The sequence below is a fragment of the Phocoena sinus genome, chromosome 7, assembly GCF_008692025.1.
Source record: "Phocoena sinus isolate mPhoSin1 chromosome 7, mPhoSin1.pri, whole genome shotgun sequence".
Classification (NCBI taxonomy): Eukaryota; Metazoa; Chordata; class Mammalia; order Artiodactyla; family Phocoenidae; genus Phocoena; species Phocoena sinus.
The window spans coordinates 91,705,668-91,721,657 of NC_045769.1; positions in this window are offsets into that span (position 1 = coordinate 91,705,668).

Below are 15,990 nucleotides of genomic sequence, written 5' to 3' on the forward strand. Positions count from 1 at the left end.
GCAGCTGTAGCTGTACCTTCCCCATAGTCCTGACCCTACTCCTGGTCTGAACACATCCTGACCTTACTTGCTCTTATTCCACCTTATCCCAACTAATAGGAAAATAAGTTATGTCAACAAAGGGAAATATATTATGTATTTAAAAATAGAAATACTAAAGAATTATGAATCCATACTTCCAACTTACATGGTAGAAAGAAAACTATGTGAGCTATCCAAGTTAGAGTTATTTAGCAGCAAAACTGAAGTGGGAAAATATTTTAAACCAAATATTTGAAATTTATTTTCTTTGTACATAAATAGTCGAACCCAACTAAGTTTAATTTTTGACCTTCAATTTTTATTGAAAAGCACTTTTCTCATCCCATATCAGCACTTGAAAAGAGAGACAGGCTCAAATTCACCAGATTTGCCTTCATTACAGTACCTTTTACTTTAATTCCCTTTTCAGCTGAAATCCACAAAATCATATTGCATTATTTTATAGCTAGGAAGTTGTAGTGAGACAATTTAAAATGCATATACCATAGTTTGTTATACGTATTATAGACAGTAAAGATATTGGAAATTCAAGATATTAATTTTCTCATGTTTTAGGCTGTCTTTACCCACAAATCTAGAAGGACTGTTCACTATTTTGAATGTCTACTCAGTCATATCACAGTTTAATTTTATCAAGTTATTTGTTGTTTCAACTCAAGAAATGACTCAAATAGATCAGTTTTGGATCACCTGGATTGAATGAAATGGTGATTTTTAGGGTACTTGTGGAAAATGAACAGTCTTGCCTTTAAAGTAAAATAGATATAGTAGACAACTAGGAACAGGCATAACCAGCAAGGTTAGAAGGAGAACACCTTTAGAACTTGTGACAGAGATCCATACACTATGCATGAAATTAACAATCCAGAGGCATTCTCAGAGGCAAACAAAAGATGGGCTATTATTGAATGTTGAGCTATTGAATATTGTAGAAGTGTCACACAGTTGTCACTGTGTGGTGGAAATATGGAAATCAGAGGTGAAGGTCAACAAACAGTTTAATAAATGAATTCCGTGAGTTGGTTAATAACTAAAGGAGAAGTTTGATTTTAGAAAATAAATTTGTGTGGTAGGGCTAGTAGCATCCATGCAGTGGGGAAAAGTAAGTTTTCGGGTCCAAACATGTAAAAAACATATTTTTAATCTTCCCCCAAGTATATGTGATTATAGCTCCAATAAATATGGTATTTAAAAAAAATTTTATTGAAGAATAAATGTGTGTTAAGCAAGCAATTTTCTGATTTGTTATTTGGTTTACCGAAGGGACCTAATCCCTAAGAAGGATGAGCCTTTTATGAACTACAGCTTCAAAAATTGAGTAATTTGATAACCTAATCACAATTAATAATTATTTTTCCAATTACCATCATTTTCACATTAAGAACCTGTTAGAGACTGAATATTTGTATGCCCTTCAAATTCATGCATTGGAATTCTAACTCCCAGTGTGAGGGTATTGGGAAATGAGGCCTTTGGGAGGAAATTAGGTTTAGATGAGGTCGTGAGGGTGAGGCCTTCACACATGGGATTAGTGCCCTTATAATTCGGAGAGTTTGTTCCCTCTCTCTCTCTCTCTCTCTCTCTGCTCTGTGAAGATGTGAAGATACAGTTTGCAAACTAGGAAGAGGGTCCTCACCAAACACCAGATCTGCCAGTGCCTTGATCTTGGAGTTTCCAGCCTCCAGAGCTGTGAGAAACAAATGTTTGTTGTTTGAGCCATCCAGTCTATGATATTTTTGTTATAGAAGCCCAACCTAAGACAGAGCTTTTGTTCCCCTCAGGACACGATCATACCCAGATAAAATCACAACCACAGTTCAAAGATCACCCTCCCCTAGGACTCTACCAAGGGCCAGTTTATCTCATAAGGGACTTCATAACACTATATATTTGGATGGTGTCCTTAAAAGAAATTATGCCCATAAGTAATGCAAAATCAAATTCAAACATTTGCTGTTAATATTTTTAGCCCATAGAATAAATTCCAAACTAAGAACCTAACACTTAACATTAACTCTCATTCTCTTACTCCAAACTACATTTCTAGCACAGTCCTTACTCTTCATGCAAGTAAGACCTAAGCTTTCCTTCCCATGTGTACTGGTTCTCAAAAATGCATTCCCTAGTAGGATAACCAATCTTTCCAGTATGCCTGGGACTAAGAGTGTTACTGGAATGTGGGAATTTCAGTGCTAAAATGGAGACAGTCCCAGGTAAACCAGGAGGAGTTGTTAACCCACCTTCAAGGATGATTTTAAAGGCCACTCTCATGATGAGTCTTTCTTTGTTTCATCAAACAGTCTCACCACTATCTTCTAGCCTCCTCTTATGACACAACATAAACTTTTCCTCTCCTATGTGGTTCTCCTTGCTCTTACCTGAAAACCCTAATGAATTTCCTTTACAGGTCTTATTCACTCCTTCTGATCATTTTTGTACAGAAATACTTTTAATTTTTTTTTTTTTTTTTTGGTTAATGAGGCTGAGATTCTTGCTAAAAAGTACTGCAAATATACTTTTACTTCTGGTTCTATATGATTAACCAGACACACAAATTTATGTTTTTGCTTTTTCTAAAGACTCACTTAAAAATAACAAAAGACATATCCAGAAGAAAAACACATCTCCCAAAGCACTGGATAACTGGGCAGTTTCCAGAAGCATCAGTGGAGCAGAAACATTGAGAAATAGTTGCAAGATAAAGAGGAAGTTTGTAAGAAAACACAGAAGCTCTACACCTGTAACAGAGGAGACCACTGAAAAGCAGAAGAAAAAAACATCATCATAGAAAACAGGTTGTGGAAACAGAGTGGGTCTCACAAAGCCATTGTAGGGTAATTGATTAAAACACTAAAGAGTAGTTGGACAGATCATCAAAGCATCTAAAAGTAGTATTTGCTCTCAGGCCAAAGGCAGAAGAAAAACTTTCTTAATCAGACACATCTTCTACATAGAACAGGTGAGATGAGCCCTGGGGGACAGAAAAAAATTAGGTGATAAAAGGTAGGTATCTTCCCAAGAAGAGTTTCCATCTCTCCTTTACATTACCCATCCTTGCATGTTGTATACTTTTTCGAATACATCACTTAACATGTTAATTACAGTTATTTTCAATTCCCCGCTTGATAATTCCAACATCTGTGTGATATCTAAGTCTGGTTCTGAAGAAATCTTTGTCTCTTCAAAGTGAGCATTTTCTTGTCTTTTAACATGTCTTGTAATTTTCTGTTGAAAGCTGGACATGTTGTATCAGGTAATAGGAACTGAGTTAAATAATCCTTTAGTGTGAGGACTTACATTTATCTTGCTGGGAATGTGGAGACAGGAAAGCCAGAGGGGGCTGGAGTGGGGAGGGATTGACTTTCTTCAGCTGGGATAAGGTGTCAGAATTGAGTTTTGTCAATGTCTTAACTGGAGAATAAGTCTTTCTTACTCTTCTCTTTCCCCTGCCAGAGCCATGAGGGAATTTTTCTCAGATCTTCATGGAAAGAACCCTATAGGGCTCCTGGAAGAAAAACTCATGAGAGTGTACAGACCCTCCTAAGATTCAGCTCCTAAGAGAATGTCATTTTCACACTAGTCTGCACTCACCTTCTGGGAATTCACCAATATTATCATTTACATGTTCCAACCAGCTTATGGCTCCAGTAAATTCTGATCCAGGTAGGTAAATCTTGGTCTCTCTCTCCCTCTCTCTCTCTCTCTCTGAATGCATCTATTTCTCCAGATTTCAGGGTGGCAGATGCCCTGTGACCTCGGTTCTCACATGGGTCTTGACTTTCAGTATGTCTGCCTTTCTCTTGTTGTGAAAGTAAGAGTAACAAGTTTCAAGCTTTTTATGTCAAAGCTAAAGCTAGAAGTCCCAGCAGTGAGATTTTAACAATTTTGTTTTCATTTTTTATGTTATTCTATTTTACTTTTTAAGTAAATTTTAAAAACCATGCTTGAAAATGGAATTGGTTTTTGAGGAGGTAAGCAACAGCTGTCTGGAAAATTTATGTATGCACAAATCCTTATTCTCTAACAATGCTGAAATGAATAACGATGTGCTTAAAGTATAAAGATTTCCGTAACATAGCAGGTTACCTTCTCCAAAATTATTTATCACTTTCACACTTGAAAGAATCACTTCAACTGAAGAATGCTCCTCAGATGTCTTAACTTGCTGTTTTTACTCATATAGAGTACACTTCTCAGTCTGATTTTATCAGAGTAAGTGGTATTTGAGTGTATCTACTCCATGAGATAGTCTGAAATTGTATCTGCATTCCCTAGAGCTGCAAACACAGTACTTTTCACATACTGGGTACTTAATAAACATTTAAAAAATTGAATTGAAGCCAAAGACAAAAATGACCATTTTCCACATAAGTAATATAGTTTACAAAATGTAAAGTAATTAGCACATTTTATCCCAAATTTCTTATTCCTAGTATGCAGAAATGCTCTACAAATGATTTAGGGGCTCTTAGCCTTATTTTCAGAAATACCTGAAAATTCGACCCCCATTTAAAAAAAACCTGAAAACTTGACCCAAATTCTACAATGCTCAGGTCAACAGTGACAATAGATCCCACTGTTTTGTCCTGGGACAGTTGAGAATGACAAAAACTTTGTTCATTTCTGAGTATACTGTGGTTTTAACTTCTAATTGTATTACGCATTTGTGTAACTCTGAGGTGGATGAAGTAGTCTTGGCCTAGATGTGGTCCTTGTCACCTACCCAGAAAACCCATGTGCCAAAGTGTTTGACTTGACTAAAGAGTCACCACTGTTTTTCCAGAAAGTCTAACTTGACCCTCAGCTACCCAGATGTTATCATCTGCATCCATGTGTCCACTGAGTTACTAAAACAAGAAAGCTGCACCATGTGAATTTGGGGGGAACATAAACATTCAGGCCATAACATAGACGAAATTTTATTTCGAAATTTTCTCTTGAAGTGGTACCTTACATTTTGTCAACTTTTCCTTCCTATACATCTTTTCTTAAGAGTACATAAAATTAACAATTCCCATACATGAAAAATCCAATTCTTTCTCCCTAATTCCTACACATAGACCATTGTCTCTCAGTCTTAAAATAGGTCAGCATACAACCTGCCTCAGAATCACCAAGGGTGCTTGTTAAAAATGTAGACATTCCGCCAAACTCTGACCCACTGGATCAGAATAAATGAGAATATATCACAACCCAAGAAATAAGCATTTTCACCTAATTCCCCAGTTTACTCTTTCTTACACTAAATTTTGTAAACCACAATTTAGATTTTAGAAATAAATGCAATCAGAATTATTTTTAGAATATTATAACTGCTTTCAAAACTGTATTTTAAAATTTCCATTCTTTTTTTTTTCATCCTTTCATGTATTTATCTGTCCTCAACAATTTCTAGGAGCCCCGAACTCTCACTCCATCCATTTCTGTATAAAGATATTCTGTATAAACTAAACATATTTTCACTGCTAAAGGGAGGATCCTCGTAATGTGTCTCATTTTCCTTTGGATCTTTTGACAGCTTCTTTTCTCTCATTTTGTGTTAAAGGTGACTTAAGTGGAGATTCTTTTTTCTAAGTTCAAAAAATATTTAGTGAGTACTTACTAGGGACTATGCTAGGGACAGCTTCTTTACCATCATGGGAATTTCTTGGAAATAAATCTGAAAGTTATTGTAATGCCTGATATCTGGGTGGAGTTCAAAGCAACTAAGGTCATCTCAAACAACTAGGAAAAAATAAACATCATTTTGAGACGCTGTTCTTCGTGGATTTATAGAAAACAATATACTTAAGGAGTATTCTGGTAGATTATATGCTCTCATTTGCCAGAAACAGTCAGTCTAAGGTGCAACGTCTCAGGTGTTAAAAGGTCTGTGTTTTGAAACAAATCTTCACTATGACACTCTCCTAATCCTGTAAATGACTGACACTAGAATCATGACGTTATGCTACTGCTGGTTATCTTCAAATCACCAGCAGTAGCATAAATCACAGTGGTAAAAATACCAATATGCCTCTCAAGATGATTTGACATGGAGATGCAACTCAATTTGGATGTTTATCACCAAAGACAAACATGGTATTATTTTAACATTTTTGCCAAAGCCCTAGGCTTTGCTTACAGCAGCACTGAGAGCACATCCCCACTGTTTCCTCATGATCACAGACTTCCTCCAGGCTTCACTGGATTCCATTAAAATTGATATTAATCAAAACATACATATTAAGATTGTATGAGAAAAGACCAGCTTCCATAAAGCCTGTCCTGCATGAAATTAAATACCCACTACCATTTTCCAGGAGTGTGCCTACTGTAAATCTCAGAGTAGTAAAATTGAGTATCTGGTAGAGTTTGGAATACACTCAATTGTAGAATATAGTATGCACATTTTTACATTTGAGACCAATTAGCTGGGAGCAAGTTTCTGTTTCTAAACGTCATGCTTTCCAAAACAATAGGCATCCTTTGTTTAGTAAATGAAGCGAGAATCACAGAACTATAGAGATATAGATTTTTGAGATGACTTATTCCAGATTTTCCAAAACTTCTGTAAAACTAGATAAAATTCCTAGGTATTTATAAAGTATAATTACACTTAAAGTATCCTATGAAATTATTAATTCTTTGAAAATTAGAAGAAAGATTATTTCTCTCTCCAATTATGTTTTGTTTTTTAAATCAAAAATATACTTGCATTTTAAAATATTTCAAACTATTTTCCCTAAACAGACATATTTGATCCCAAATGCAATCATGTTACTCAAGGATATAGAGCATATTCAGAAAGTAAATGATAAAAAAGTGAAAGTGCTTCAACTTATAAAAACTTATAAATTATATAACATTTGTTTTATATATCTAGGAGGCACATTTACTTAAAACAAATTCTTCATGGCCTCTAGCCTAATCTTGCCTAGTGCTACAGGTCACTATTGTTATTTTTGACAACCAGATGGAAAGCAACTAAAATTCTATTAGAGGTAATGCTGTTTGATTTTCACAACATGCTAATTGGGCCACAAGCTAGCAAAAATAAAAACCCAAGAGGTTACTGCTTTTTTGGGGTTTTTTTAAGCCAGGCTTTTTTTTTTTAAAAAAAAAGAAAACATTATTGGACTTAAATACAAAAGAAATGTGTAGTCCTTTGGGAAAGAAGCACTCTTGGGCAGATTGCTTTGTACTGTTTACAGTTTACTGATACAACGAATGCCTTAGTAGACTTTTAGTATTGTGAATTCAGTAATTTTTTAGAGAAGATAAAATCATACTGATTGTCAGAGTAAGTAAAAGCACTTCAAAAAATGTTTTTCATCAGTAATCTTATAATCAAGATTTTGCCTCCAGAGACTGTGCTCATATTAAATGTTGCAATGTGGATGAGATCAAACAAGTATCTTTGCTAAAACAGCTAAAAATAAAGTCAGATAATGGAAAGGCAAACTTAATCGTGGACAGGCTTAGCCTCCCCTTCAATTTCCGACACAGAAGAAATATAATCACATAGTTTCCATATCTTATTTATTTGCTGTTCCCCTCTGTCATGTTCTGGTATTTAATATAACTTTCACCTTTTAAACACTGATTTCAAAGCCAGCCTGTACTTACAAATACCATGAAATAACATGCTGAATTATAAAAAAAGAAGAAAATCAATAAGAGGAGGGTTAACAACAGAGAGAGCCATCACCAGAACAGAAAGTTCTTGAAGAATTGTGGAAAGATATAACCCATGAAAAAACAAACACTTCAGAAAGCCATGATTAGAATGCTTAAAAATATTTTATGTAAATAGGGGAGGCTCAGGGACTTCTTAACTCAGAATATGTAAAATTAATACCAGAAGAAGAAAGAGTTGCTGAGAAATCTGTCAAGATGATTAATTAGGGGACTGCATCTGAAGCAGCTAGGCCAGGTAGCCTTGCCCCTTCCACTTGTGATATTCAGAAGGCAGCACTAGCCTTTGTCCTTAGGCTGGAGCAGTGAGAGTTAAGATGGAGAGGCAGGGTAGTGTCTATGACAACAACTGACCACATGAAGGTTGGGAAGTCCCCACATGCTTTTCATGCATGCTTGATCTGCCATTGACAACTGGCAGAGACACTTTGCTGCAAACTGTACCGCTAGACCTACTAGGATCTGGAAATCAAAATAGATACATATAGTTAGATAACAAGTATTCCAAAATCATCACTTAGACCTAGAAAGATCAATCTCAACAAACAGAATCTTTATTCTCCAAAGAAAAAAAACACTATGGTGAAATTACAAATCATGAAGGAAAAAAGAAAGCCTAGAAAGTTTTCAGAGATTAAATAAAGAAAATCGAATTGGTATCAAACATTTTTATTATCAACACTGGGTGCTAGAACACAATGGAGCAACATCTTAAAAACGCTAACAACAACAAAAAAGATCCTCACATAGCAATCCTATACTCAAGTGAACATACAAATAGGAGGAAAAATCAAGAACATTTTATAAGATGCAAAGACTGTGTGTAAAGAAATTGCTAGAGAATATACACAAACATATAAATTATGGATTCAAGGTAATAAAAAGTATAAAATACTAGAGCTTTTAGTGGAAAAAATGAGTTTTCTAATAAATTTATGTTGAAATAATTCTTGATGAATAATGCGAAGAAGTAATAACTGGGAAATAAAATTCCATGTGACCAAATAAGTAGTAAGGGAAATGAGATGGAAAGAAAAGTAAGTGTATAGAAAACCCTGTGAAGTTTCATGAGTGCTTTCAATTGTCTGACCCTGTGGAATTGCTAAAGGTGCTCACACATCTTCAAATCCAGATCAAATGTGTGATTTCCTAGAAGAGTAAAAATTACCAAAACTGCCTAGGGAAGAGAAAGAAAATATGAAAAAATACAATACACCTGGAGGAAAATGGAGATACAGATAAAAATCTATCCCTCATATCGGCATTAAGCTAAATCCGTTTTATTGTGTTTTTCTAACAAAAAGATTACTCATTTTTTATACAAACCACTTTAGAGAATAAGGAATAAAAAGATGGAAGGCATTCCAGCATAATCGGTGAACTTTCTACTATGATGCCAAAAGAAGCCAAACACATATATAGCACAAACATATATATATATATATACACACTGCTATTAGTTCTAAACACAAATATAAAAACTTAAATAAAATATTGAAAATCATATCAATGAGTTCCTAAGAATTTCAAGGCTTATTTAACATAAAATGACTTAACAAATTAATTCACTGCATTTAGACATTAAAAGAAAAGAATCATTATCTTCATAGATGCAAGTATCTATTCCTAACTAAGTAACCATACTAAGATAGCAATAAATGGGAACATCCTTATTTAACAAATATCCACCAAAAACCACAGTAAATATCAACCTTAACATTGGCATATTAGAGACATAATGAAAAGGAAAGGTACGAGACCATTATAATTTTTTAAAATTTAATTTTTATTTTATATTGGGGTATAGCTAATTTAAAATATTGTGTTAGCTTCAGGTGTATGGCAAAGTGGTTCAGTTATACATATATATATATATCCATTCTTTTTCAGATTCTTTTCCCATATAGGTTATTACAGAATATTGAGTAGAGCTCCCTGTGCTATACAGTAGGTCCTGTTGACTATCTATTTTATATATAATACTGTGTATATGTTAATCCCAAACTCCTAATTTATTATGATTGTGATTAAAAAGAAGAAAAATATAAGAATATGTATTAAGTACTACTACTGTTTAACATTTCCACTCTGTGTTTGGTGTGGTAAATAAAATGAAAGAGAATAAGAAATATAAATATTGAAAAAAGACAAGGATCTCACTATTTGAGATGTTATTAACTCCTTTGAAAATCTAAGAAATGAACTGAATACCTTTTAAGATAAAGGAGAGACTTTATATGATTGTGAAAGGATAAACTCTTTACATGTGACTTTGTGCAAATGGGACATATTTGAAAAATAACAAAATTTAGGCTTCTACTTCACACCAAAAAAAAAATTATAAAGTTAAAAATAAGGGGCAAACTTAAAACACAAACTTGGAAAATATTTAAGATTAAATAAAAACATACCAAAACCAATTTTAAAGATAGGAAAAAAAGACAGCAGAAGAAAATGGTTAGAGGATATGACTGGGTAATTCAAAGAGAAGAATTTAAAACAGCCAACAAATATGCAACAGAATGGTAAATATAGCTTTTCTGTCTCAAATTTTTCAGAGAAACTCATTAAATTAAGACCAAACAATACGTGTTAAGTATTCCTCATTCTAAACCCAACTGCTATAAAGAGATCTGTAAAGGTGCCAGTCAAAAATGTGTTCTGCCACAGTAGCCAAGCACCTGTCTCCAGTCTACATGAGACATGAGTCTGAAGAGGCCTTAGGGGAAATGTATCTGGACAGCGTGTCTTATTTTTACCTCAGATAGGTTGGGGGGCTTCCAGAGTTCAACAGAAATAGATCATGGGGGAGAGAATCAGACTGGGATTATCTTAAAAGTAAACCTATATGCTTTCAGTTAGACTAGATTAGTAGTAGACCATTAAACTCATCAAGAATAACTAAAACTGAATGGGAGAAGATACTTGCAAACAATGCGATGGACAAGGGCTTAATTTCCAAAATACACAAACAGCTCATACAACTGAACAACAAAAAAACAAACAACTCATCTGAAAAATGGGCAGAAGATCTAAATAGACATTTCTCCAAAGAAGACATATAGATGGCCAATAGGAACATGAAAAGATGCTTAACATCACTAATTATTAGAGAAATGCAAATCAAAACTACAATGAGATACCACCTCATACTGGTCAGAATGGCCATCATTAAAAAGCCTACAAATAACAAATGCTGGAGAAGGTGTGGAGAAAAGGGAACCTTCCTACACTGTTGGTGGGGATGTAAGTTGGTGAAGCCACTATGGAAAACAGTATGGAGGTTCCTCAGAAAACTAAAAATAGAATTACCATGTGATCCAGCAATCCCACTCCTGGGCATATAGCTGAACAAAACTATAATTCAAAAAGATACATGCACCCTTATGATTATAGTAGCACTATTCACAATAGCCAAGACATGGAAACAACCTAAAATGTCCATGGACAGATGAATGGATAAAGAAGATGTGGTATACACACACACACACACACACACAATGGAATACTACTCAGCCATAAAAAAGAACAAAATAATGCCATTTGCAGCAACATAGATGCAACTAGAGATTATCATACTAAATGAAGTAAGTCAGAGAAAGACAAATACAATATTATATCACTTATATGTGCAATCTAAAATATGGCGCAAATAGAGCTAGCTACAAAACAGAAACAGACTCACCGACAGACAACAGATTTGTGGTTATCAAAGGGTAGGGGGTTGGGGAAGGATGGACTGGGAGTTTGGGGTTGGTAGATGCAAACTATTACACATAGAATGGATAAACAACAAGGTCCTACTGTACAGCACAGGGAACTATATTCAATATCCTGGGATAAACCATAATGAAAAAGAATATAAAAAAGAATGTATATATGTGTATAACTGAATCACTTTGGTGTACATCAGAAATCAACACATTGTAAATCAACTATACTTCAATAAAAAGTAAATTAAAAAATAACTAGAAAAGCTGAACAAAATACAAAAATCACCTGATCAAATGCATCAAAGAAATATAAAGTCAGCATAAATGTGAGGTGTTGAGATTGCAAATAGAAAAGAAACTCACTGAAGTCGACCATACATTCCAGGCTACTTTTCACCTCTATCAGCAATGAAGGAAGAAAGACTAAGAGGTGAAAAGAGAGAGAGAGTGGGAGGCAGAGAGAAGTAGACGTTTTAGGGTAGGAAAATCTTTGCAGACCTTTTAGAAGTACTATGGAGCAGGCAAAACAAAAAATGGAGTTCAGAGATACCAACAAATCAAGACTTGTAAGTGCATGATCCAGAAGTGAAGCCAAGTGCAGATAAGGAATCCCAACAGTCTGATCCTCTTTCTCCTCAACACATCACTGATTCTTAGGCAACTCAGGTTGAGAGGCAGAGAAGCTGAAGAAGCAGCTAAGAGGATGAGAAGTTAAGCAGATTTATGGGCAATCTCACCTGGTGAAGAGACAAAAATTGAATAAAGTTCCAAGATGGAAAGACCCTTGTGAAAATCTCAGGTTTTCAATTGGGCTCACTTAAGGATGACCCTCTAAGAATAAAGTCAATCTAGAAATAGAAAAGTGTTTACAGAGATTGAAAACTAACTCCAAATATAGTTTATCCCTGCTTGTATTAATGAAATGTGACCCTGATCTAACTACCTATTAAGAAATACAGAAAATGTTCTCTGACGGAATAAAGCACAATTTAGATCCTTTATAGTTACTAATTTATAACGCCTGACATTCAATCCAGAAAATAGCAAGTACGTCAAAAGACAGAATGAGACAAAACCAGAAAATAGAAAGAGCTCTTCAGGTGATTCAGATGTTTCAGTTATCAGATATGGACCTCAAGAATGATTAATATGCTTAAGAAAAGAGATGGTAATAATATAAAGACTTTTTCCAAAGAAATGAGAACTATAAGAAAATATTGGTTACATTAGAAGTGAAAAATATTTGACTGAAATTAAAAATGCAGTTGACGGGATTAACATCTGTAAAGAGGATTAATGCTCTAGAGGACAGACCAATGGAAAATATCCAGATTGAAGCACAAAGAAGAAATAATATGGAATATAGAAAGAGGTTAAAAATCTTAAAGTCTATAAGACAAGACGAAAAGATCTTACATAGATATCATTGGTGCCTCATTAAAATTCTAGAGAATGGTAAGACTATTGGAAAATACAATAGCTAAGAATTTGTAGAATTGATAAAAGATATCAAGCCACAGATTCAAAAAGCATCATGCACTCCAAGGAGGAGACAAAGAAAACTATACTAAACACATCATATTAAAACTACACAAAACCAAGGAAAAATAAAAGAAAATACATTTACCTTGAAAGACACAACTTTACAACTAAAAGCTGACTTCTTAAAAAACATGATGGAAGCCAAAAACAATAAAATGACTTTGCTAAAGCCTAAATGGGAGCCAAATAAAAACATTTCCAGATAATAAAACAGACATAAATTTTCTTGCCAGCCAATGCAACTAAAAAAAAAAAAAAAAAAAAGAAGAAGAAAGGACAAAAAGGATTCTTTCAGGCAGAAGGAAGATGATACTTGGCCGAGCATGGGAATTTAGGAAAGAATGATGTAACTGCTTAAGAAAAATGGTGAATATGTGGGTAAGTACAAGTAAATATTAATTCCATTAAGATGATAGATTTAAGCTCAGTAGATAGACAACTACATTACAAAGTAACATTCTGAATACTATAACTGAAAGACAAAAATGGCAAGACTATTAAAAATATGACTATATGTTACTTTATAAAGATACACGTTGAATATAGGGGTACAGAAGGTTGAAAGTTAAAGTCTAGAGAAAGATGTGTAATGCAAGTAGTAATCAAAAGAAAGCTGGTGACCCTACACTAAATGAAATAAAGTAGACACTAAGATCAGAAGTGTTATTAGAGATAAACAGGCAAGCTGTTTATAAGTCAAGGCAGTGATTACTTTGAGGACCAATGGTTGCTGGGTGGGAAAGGGCACAAAGCAGTCTTCTTACTCAGCTGAAAAGGTTCTATTTTGTGATCTGAGGGGTGAATATGTGGATATATTCACTTTGGGGAAAATCCTGATGTACATTAAGTATGTACTTTCCTATATGTCTGATAAGCTTTAATAAAATTTTATTTAAAGGAGGCATCCTACTTGAAAACTATTTGAAGCTACAAAAGGGCTCCAGCAGAAATGTGGACCACTGGAAACCCAATACCTGAAAAACAAATGTGTCACTGGGGTTCTAGAAGCTGGAGCAGGGATCCCTCACAGGGAAATATCAAGGATATGAAAAAAGCCTCTCACAGAGAAAAAACAACTTTATACCTGCTACCAAGAGGGCACACGCCAGAAATTATAACTCTCCCAGGACCACAGGACTGTGTTCTTTTTCCTAACACTTTCTCTCACTAAGCCCAGTCCTCAGAGGGTTAGAAAAGTAGGTGGAGAGTAGAGAAGAGAGAATGAAAAAATGAGTTCACAAAATATGTCTCTCTTCACCACTAAAGTTTACCAGCTGCGAGAGAGGAGTAGTTTCAAAATGAACCACAAGAATTAGTTTTGATCTTACACTGCATAGAATTTCTCACACTACTGAGATGAGAATGTTCTGATGACTGAAATGACTGAGAAAAGCTATGACACCTACCCCTGATTTGATCCAGGGGCAGAAAAGAATGATTCCAAGCAGTAGTTTTGAAGGTTGGCAGGGAAAAGAAGAATATAATTGGTTTCTGCACTGCATCATCTATACTACAGTTCACTCGATAAACTTTTTATGTTTGAAAAGATGAGGCTGCATAAGAAGGAATCGGGAAAATGTAAATTAATGCACTGACATCATTTTTCACACTTCAGATTGGCAAAATTTAAAAGACTGATACAACCTGTTTTTGTAAGGATGAAGGGAAATGGGAACTCTACCACAGTGTTGATAGGAATGTCGATGATGAAATATTTTGGGAAGGCAATTTGGTATTTTTCATACATTTTAAATGCAAACCATTTGATTCCATACTTTCAGTTCTATGAATTTACCTTATAAAATTCTCATATGTGTGAAAAAGATATTTACATAGAGATGTTTAAAAACTGTATCCTGGAATCCATCTAAATTTTCATCAGTAATTAATTAAATTAGAGTACATATATTTATGAAATATTATGAAGCCATTAAACAAAATAAGGTATGCACAGAGAGAAACAGAGGTGGAGACAGAGATGGAGGGAGAGACACAGACATAGACATAGAAATAGAAATAGAGATATGCAAAAGTCTTCAAAGCAAGTTTTGTTTTGTACAAGAACCAAGACATCCTACAAGAGTGCTTGGAATGTGGGAGGCATCTATAAGTATTTGTTGAATGAATAATAATGTCCTATTTATTTTAAAAATGGAGGAAAAACAGAAGTGCATTTAAATATTTCACTTTATACAGTTCTGTACATTTTTACATAAATTTTTGAAATAGAAAGTTTACTCAGGTAGTACTCAAAGTACAATAAAAAAAAGTTTCTCAAATTAAAAGTATATACTTCCTGTATACTGGTTTTAACATTCTCTAGCTTACTGACCTTGGACAAATCTACTAACCTACTAATTTACTAACATCTTTGGACATCTCTAAAGCAAATTAATAAAATACCACTTATAGGATTTTGTTAGAATAAACAACACGTGAATAACAATTAGCCGATTGCTAGATGCATAGGACATAGTCATTAAATTATAGTGGGACATTATTTATCACTCTCCTCATCTCCAATGTAATCCAATGTCCTAGGCTGACCTTCTCTTAATCAAAGTGGTACCTCAATGTGGAACCTCACCCAGGTCTGATATAACCAGCTATGCCATCACTTTAAAATATTCTCCTATTATTCTAGTCTCCAGAACTGTGAAAAATATGTCTATTGTTTAAGTAAAAAAAAAAAAAAAGACATTAAGACATATTGGTAAATACTCAAAAACAATTTATATTTTCTGGTTTAATTTTTATTAGTTTCTCCACCATTTGAACAATCCATCAGTCCTCACTGGTCATCACCAAAGTGCCTGGCCCTGAGTGAGAAGTTGAAGGAGAGATAAAAGAATTAGGAAGATAAAAAGAGTGCCCTCCCCATTACTAGAGACACTGAAGCAAGCACTGGATGACCAATAGTCAGGGATTTTATTTCCTTCACATTTTCAAACGTGCCTATTTACTCTCCTCATCCTAGGAAATGAATTCATCTTCTCCTAGTTCACACTATCCTTCACAG